Source organism: Arabidopsis lyrata, assembly GCF_000004255.2.
Source record: "Arabidopsis lyrata subsp. lyrata unplaced genomic scaffold ARALYscaffold_6, whole genome shotgun sequence".
NCBI lineage: Eukaryota > Viridiplantae > Streptophyta > Magnoliopsida > Brassicales > Brassicaceae > Arabidopsis > Arabidopsis lyrata.
In genome coordinates, this window is record NW_003302550.1 from 10,930,338 (window position 1) to 10,938,367 (window position 8,030).

Below are 8,030 nucleotides of genomic sequence, written 5' to 3' on the forward strand. Positions count from 1 at the left end.
CGAGATGGCCAGGGAACAGTTGGAGATGGCTCGGACCGAGGCTGAGAATAAGGTGGCCGAGGCCACTTTAGCCGTTCAAAAAGCCGAGGCGTTGTTTGTTGCTGAGCAAGACGCAAGGCGCAAACAGGCCGAGGAAAGCCTCCGAGCCCAACAGAGATCCGAGGCTGCGATAGAGTCTCTCAATCGCCTGCTGACTGAGGAGAAGTCCTTACATGAAGTCGAGGTGGCTCGGGCCAAGAAGACTGCCAAACGGGAGATTGTAGAGGAGTTCACTAGGAAGATCCAGGCGACTAAGGCGAAGTGGAGTCAGTTTGAGGGCGTCTCTGAGCGATACATTTGTCTCTTTCAGGCCAAGGCGAAAGTCGAGCTAATTGAAGCACTTGAAAGTGGTAAGATGATCGAAGATGAGAAGGAAGAGGTCCTGAAAGGGAAGGAAGAGTTCGGGGATGCCGAGGTCGATTATGCCAGGCTCGGGGCTGAGCTGTTTGAAGATTTAGAGATCCCTCCGGTGTCTCCTGATTCTGTTAATGACGGCATCGGGAATAGGTCTGTCGAAGGTATGGCAGTCGCTGCCGGAGTTATCGACCAAGCTGGGACGAACTTGACTTCCGAAGTCGCACAGGACGAGGAGTGAGTTCGAGGCGTTTTCCGTTTCTCGTTTTAAAGACTTGTGGTGGGGTTTGTTTTTTTTTTGTTTTTTTTTTTTTTGTTCTGTTGTATGTGCTTGGATGGCTTTATCCACTTTAAACATGAATGTTCTAAGTATTTGAATTCTTTGGCTCATCCTGAAATGTTTTTCGAACCAAATTCGATACCAGTGTTGAGTAACTGGGTTTTCGTAAATCTGACTTGTTCATCGAGAAGTTAATCTTTTTCGAGCCGTTTTAACTTTCGAGCCAAGAAAACGAATTATTCACCAATGTCAACGTAATCGGGTTTTGGTAAAAATAACTTTCGGTTCAGTAGAAGTTATCTTTCAGGACTATTTTAACTCCCGAACCGTGATGAATGGCGTACCAGCGTTAAGGTAACTGGGTTTTCGCAAGTGTGATGTTAAGAAGTTAATTCTCCCGAACCGTTTCAACTTCCGAGCTAAAAGTGACATGGATCGTTCTCCAGTGTTAAGGTAACTGGGTTTCGGTCATGTGGGACTAATCTTTATCGGTTGCGACCCGAGCTGATATAGTCGATTGCCAGTGCTCAGAAGCGAACTGGGGCACCAGTGTCGAAGTCGACTGGGTTTTATGAAGACAATTTCTTTATGGCAAGATATCTCCGACCGAATTGTCTCGAATACTTATATAGCGCGCTGTAACCGAGGCGGTGAAATGAGCTCTTCTGTCCGTGGACGTGGCCATCGTCCAAACAAACTTTTAGCTTTATAGACCGATAAGATGACAATAAAAGTTTCCGAGGTGACTAAAATTAGTTAAAAGGTTCAGTGGGAGTATATGTATACGGACCCACTCCCCCCTTTTTAATTAGGGGGGGTAGCTGAACTCATCCGAGGACGAGCTGCCTACGTACCCTTTTCAGGGATCAAGCCACCCCGTAGTTCAAGTACATGCGTACCTTAGGTTTTTAGTGATAATATCTCCTTAGATGCATTGCGTTCCAGGATCTAGGTACCGCTTTGCCGTTCATGTTGATGAGTTCGTAGACATCGGGATGGATGACCTTTGCGATCGTGTAAGGTCCTTCCTAATTTGCCCCGAGCTTACCTGCGTTCTGTTCGGTGGTATTCTGGAAGACTTTGCGTAGCACATGATCTCCTTCACAGAAGCGGCGATGCTTAACGTGAGAATTGTAGTACCAAGCTGTTTCATTCTGGTAGTTCTGCATACGGATCAAAGCCGAATCCCTTCTTTCGTCAATCAAGTCAAGTTCGTCCAGCATCATCTGAGTGTTGGAATTTTCCCGTTCGGGGAGCAAACACCTCCTTATCCCCGGGATCTCGGCTTCGGTGGGAATCACGCACTCCGTGCCGTAGACGAGGGCAAAAGGTGTATCTCCCGTGGCCCGCCGTGGCGTGGTTCTGTGCAACCATAGTACTCCTTCAAATTCGTCGGCCTAACGGCCTTTCTTTGCGTCCAGGCGTTTCTTTATTCCGTCGAGGATCGTCTTGTTTGCTGCTTCTGCCTGTCCGTTTCCCTGAGGATACCGAGGCGTGGACTTGCTGAGACGAATTCCCCATTTCTCGCAGAATCCTTCGAACCGAGCCGAAACGAACTGCGATCCGTTGTCTGTAATGACCTCGTAAGGTATCCCGTGGCGACATATGATGTTCTTCCAGACGAAGTTCTCGATCTGTGCATCTTTAATGCTGGCGTAGGAGTCTGCCTCGATCCATTTCGAGAAGTAGTCTGTTAATACTAGGACGAGCTTCTTCTGTTTGGAGTTATGTAGAGGTCCGATAATGTCCATGGACCAGCGCATGAAGGGGTAAGGCGAGGTGATGGAAGAGAGGAGCTCGGCGGGCTGGTGAATTGTCGATGCGTGTCTCTGACATTTGTCGTATCGTTGAGAGAACTTTTCACAATCCTTTACCATTGTTGGCTAAAAATACCCGTGTCGTTTGATCTTTATAGCTAGGGCTCTCCCGCCAGAGTGATTTCCACAAGATCCGCCGTGTACTTCTTCCATGACTCTTTGAGCTTCGTTTCCTTCGACACAGATTAGTAGGGGTCCTGAGAACCGCCACTTAAAGAGCTCTCCGTCGATCAGAGTATACCGAGCCGCTTTTGCCTTAAGCTTCCAAGCTGCCCATTTTTCGTTAGGCACTTCTCCGTCGGCTATGTAACTTCGGATGGCTCCGATCCATTTGGCGTTACTTCTGTATTTCGGGCTCGGTTCAGTTTGTAGCTTGTTGATCTAGTGGTTCGGCATTACCTTCTTCCGAGTCTTCTGTCTCCTGAGCCGTTAGTATTTGATCCTTGCTTTTATCTTCAATACTCGGCTTTTCGATGAACTCAACTGGTATGATTCTCTTCAGATTTGGATCGGAGGTTGATGCTAGGGCCACCAACGCGTCGGCTGACGTGTTCTCGCCTCGCGGGATTCTGGTTAACTCGAATTCTCCGAACTGTTTTGCTAAGTCTTGTATGAGGGCAAGATATGCTTCCATTCGTTCATCGCGAGCAGCGTATTCTCCGTTGAATTGATTGGCCACAAGCTGGGAGTCGCAGAAGGCTCGTAGCTTGTTGATCTTAAGTCCCCGAGCCAGCTTCAGCCCTGCTATCAGCGCTTCGTATTCTGCCACATTGTTAATTGCGTCGAAATTTAGCCAAAAAGATTGTTCAAGAATTTCTCCCGTTGGAGATGCTAAACGAATCCCGACGCCTGAGCCTTGCTTTGAGGACGAGCCATCGACGTGGAGGGTCCATACGGCGTCGGGCGAATCTTCTCGAGCATTTTCTGATGACAGCTCGATGATGAAGTCGGCCAGGACTTGAGATTTTGCGCACGTCTTGTTTCTATATTCGATGTCGTACTCACTGAGTTCTACTGCCCATTTGGCCAGACGTCCTGATTAGCTCGGACTGTGCAAGATGGCTCGGAGTGATATGGGTGCCATGACGACAATTGAGTGAGACTGGAAATACGGTTATAGCTTCCGAGCTGACATCACTACGGCGAGAGCGAGCTTTTCAGTTTGCGCGTAGCGTGTTTCTGCGTCGGTGAAGGTTTGCGAGACATAGAATATTGGCTTCTGTTGCCCTCTGTCTTCTCTGACTATGATCCCACTTACTGCTGTGTCCGAGACGGCGATGTATAGGAACAACGGTTCACCTGGGACTGGTTTTGCTAGCACCTGTGGATTAGCCAGATACTTTTTTAGTTCCTGGAAAGCTTCTTCGCAGCGATCGGTCCATTCGAACTTCTTGTTTCCACGCAGAGTATCGTATAAAGGCAGGCATTTATCGGTTGAACGGGAAATGAATCGGTTCAGGGCTGCAACTCTCCCGGTGAGACGTTGAACTTCTCGCTTGTTCTGCGGCGAAGGCATGTTTAGTAAAGCATCGATTTGCTTTGGATTCGCCTCGATGCCTCGGTGAGTTACGAGATATCCAAAAATTCCCTTGATTTTACCGCAAAACAACATTTTGCCGGGTTGAGCTTCATGTTGTGTTTATTAAGTTGGCGAAAACTGTCGCGTAGATGAGCTATGTGGTATGTGGTCGTTTTCTTCGAGGGATTTGACTAGCATATCGTCGATATAAACTTCCATCGTTTTCCCGAGCTGTTCGGAGAACATCTTGTTGACGAGCCGTTGGTACGTTGCGCCAGCGTTCTTGAGTCCGAAGGGCATGACTTTGTAACAGTAGATACCTCGGTCTGTGATAAATGCTGTCTTCTCGCGATCGTCGGGGTGCATGAGAATCTGATTGTATCCTACGAAAGCATCCATGAACGATAGCAACTTATTTTCCGCAGTTGCTTCCACTAAGCGATCGATATGTGAGAGCGGAAAACTGTCTTTAGGGCAAGCTTTGTTCAAGTCGGTGAAGTCGACGCAGACTCTCCACTTGCCGTTCTTCTTTTTCACGACGACAGGATTTGCCAACCAGTCCGGGTATCTTTCTTCGGAGATCGAGCCGATCTTCAGGAGCTTTTCTACTTCGGCATTCACGGCATCTGCGCGATCCCGACCCAATTTTCTTCGCTTTTGCTTGATGGGCTTGAAAGATGGGTCAACATTCAGCTCGTGGCAGATTACGTCGATGCTTACTCCAGGTAGATCTTCAGCCGACCAGGCGAATGTATTGATGTTCTCCTTGAGAAATGAGACGAGCTCGATCTTAACTTCCTCGGTTAAGTCGCTACCGATTTCTATGCATCGTTTGGGTCGTTCGTCGTCAAGGCTGATGGAGATTATTGGATCCGAGGTAGGCTTCTTCTCCTCGCGTGCCTCCTCGATCTGTAATTGCTATAACTGTTTAGATATAGCCTTCTCTTCGCTCCGTACAAGTTTCAATTTTTTGTGGTCAGCTTCAGCCTTCGCTTCAGTGACCGGGTTTCGGAGTTTGTGTGCTGGCATGAAGCACATCCATAAATTTTTCTGACTTCTCCAGATCGTTTTCACGCCATTGGGGGTCGGGAATTTGACACAGAGATGATACGTTGATGCGACAGCTCGCATTAGATTTAGCCACGGTGTTCCCATTATGACGTTGTAGATAGCAGGTTGATCGGTTACCGAGAAGTTAACTATCTTTGTCACCCCGCCGGTTCGAACCGGTAATTGGATGGTTCCAAGCGTCATCAAAGTTTCCCCTAAAAATCCGAGGACAGGCCTCGGGGTCGGTGTTACCTGTGACATATCGATGTTCATCTGTCAGAGCGTCTCGCGGAAGATCACGTCGATGGTACTGCCGGTGTCGATCAATATTCGGTAAATGTCATGGTCTCCTATCGCTAATTTGATGACGAGTGGATCGTTATGAGGCATATCGAGCCCGTTCGTCTCGCTTTCCTCGAATGCGATCACGTCGTTAGGTCGATCGAAGGGTCTTGTCCAGTTGCTAGGCGTCTCGGCTCGGCGTTGATATGCCTTGATTACGGCTACGGTGTTAGGACAGTACGGCGATCCACCCATTATGGTGAGAACCTTTTGCCGCGTACGGTCTCGGTCTTCGTCTTGCGTCCCCCGGGTTCTTTTCTGAGACTCCTGGTTCCTTGGCTCGGGGTCTTTTCCCGGGTTAGTCTGTTCGGGCTCTAGCTCTTGCTCGAGGTCCTTAAGCGTGACGTTCGTCCCGAGCTCTCCAGCTAGGAATTTGGCCGCTAACTTAGCGCCGAGGCTCCGGCATCTCGAGGTATGGTGGCCGAAGATTTTGTGGTGTTCGCAATATTCTTGATCATTGCTTGGTGGTTGATCCCTTGTCCAGGTGAAGGATTCTCTTCCTCGCTCACGGCCCCGGCCTCTTCCTCGTCCCGAGCTGTTTTGGCAGAGTTCCCCGAGCCGGTTCGATGATTCGTCCCGAGGCGTTATGTCTTAGTTCGGACTTAACGCGGGTGAAATCCGACCCCAACAGAAACCAAAACCGTATCAAACCATTCATATATAATAGAATATATGTTTTAGTTTGGATACCATTAGAGCAGCCTCAATGGTGAATCTTAGACCACATCTTAGCATTGGATCTTAGGATTAAGCATTTAAAATTAAATCAAAATTATGAAAAAGCTAAGATTTACTTCTTAGCTAAGATGTTTTCTTAGTGGTAAGACGTGTGCACGTGTCGTAATATGAGTGGGCGAGAAAAAGACAAAACCAAAAAAATAAAAAATTGGACCGTGTTTTTTTTTCCCAGTTCGTGTCTCTCTCTCTCTTTTCCGACATGCAAACGAACTGAGAAATCTCTTCAATCCGGCTCGATCCGATCAATTGAGAAAAAATATCAGTCGGGAATTCATCAAATCCGATCAAAATTAGGGGTTTAAGGTATCGTTTGATGTGGATGAGAGATCTTTCTAAAGAGGTTTGATTCTGTTTGTAATCCGTAGATCTGCTGCTTCTTTCGATCGATTTGGGAAATCTTTAGTATTGATTCCATAGATTTTTTCTCTCGAGGAAGGTGAAGAATCTGCGTGCCCAGATTTCAGAGATTTTAAGTAGTTGTTCAAAAATGAAGCAAAATCCTAACAAAAATCCAAAATGAACATCCCTGATTTTTATACACTTTATACGAAGACCTTTTATTACTTGAGTTGTCATAAGATGGACACTTAATTTGAGCAGTGGTACATATGAGGTGATGCATGCTTGGGAACAAAATAAAGACTTGAAAATGTTCTACAAGATGCTTAATTAGATCTTGTAGTAGAATGTATTAGGGAGCTTGAAAGTCCTTCTCCCAGGGTTGTCCTTAGTCAAATCAGCCCATTGGGCATTGGTCTCCAATATTCCCAATGATAGTATGACCACTCCTCTCCTCTTCTCTGACTTTAAGCTCGCTATCTTCTTGTTTGAGCCTGTTGGCCTGTGTTTCCACATATACATATACTAGATTATAAAATTATGAATTTTTTAAAAAAATTATATGAAATTAAATATAACTATTCAAATAGTTATAAGGATCAAAACTCATTTCATCATATAATATATTATATTTAACCCGCTACCTATTAGAAATATTTTTAAAAATAATCAAATTAGAGTATTTATAATTTTTAACTTTTTGAACTATTAAGTATTGATGATATTCTCTAAAAATATCAAGTAAAACTTATTTTAAATGTTGCAAATTAAAATATTTAAATTTTTATTGTAGTATGTAAAATTATACATTTCAAAAAAATAAATGTATGAAATCGAATATAAATATTCAAATTCTGACCCGTTACTCAGTCGGAATTTTTGTGTAAAAAAAATATATTAGTCAAGTCTGAATTTTTGACCCGTTTAATTGTTTCTTTTATAGATTGAAAAATTTATATGCGTTTTTAAAAAGAGAAATTGTTAAAAATACCCCTTTTTCAATACCCCTTTTCAAAAATGCCCCCTTTGAGAGTCCATTTTTAAGTTTGCCCTCTTTTAATTTTTAATGACCATTTTACCCTTATTTGAAACAAAATTAGGTCCACAAAATACAAAATATTTTTTGGCGGGAAAAGTGATCCCGCAATTTTCCTGCCAAAACACTTGTAAAAACCTTTAAAAAACCTTGTAAAATTTTCCCGTAAAAATTTTTCCCGCCAAAAAAATTTTTTTTCGGGAAAAGTGATTCCGCAATTTTTTTTGCGAAATTTTTTTGGCGGGAAAATTTTTGGCGGGAAAAATTTACAAGGTATTTTAAAGGTTTTTTACAAGGTATTTACAAGTGTTTTGTAAGGTTTTACAATGTATTTTAAAAGGTTTTACAAGGTACTTTTAAGGTTTTATAAGGTATTTATAACTTGTAAAACCTTATAAAAAACTTGTAAAACCTTATAACTTGTAAAAACCTTATAAAAAAGCTTGTAAAATCTTATAATATCTTATAAATACCTTGTAAATACGTTGTAAAACCTTTAAAATACATTGTAAAACC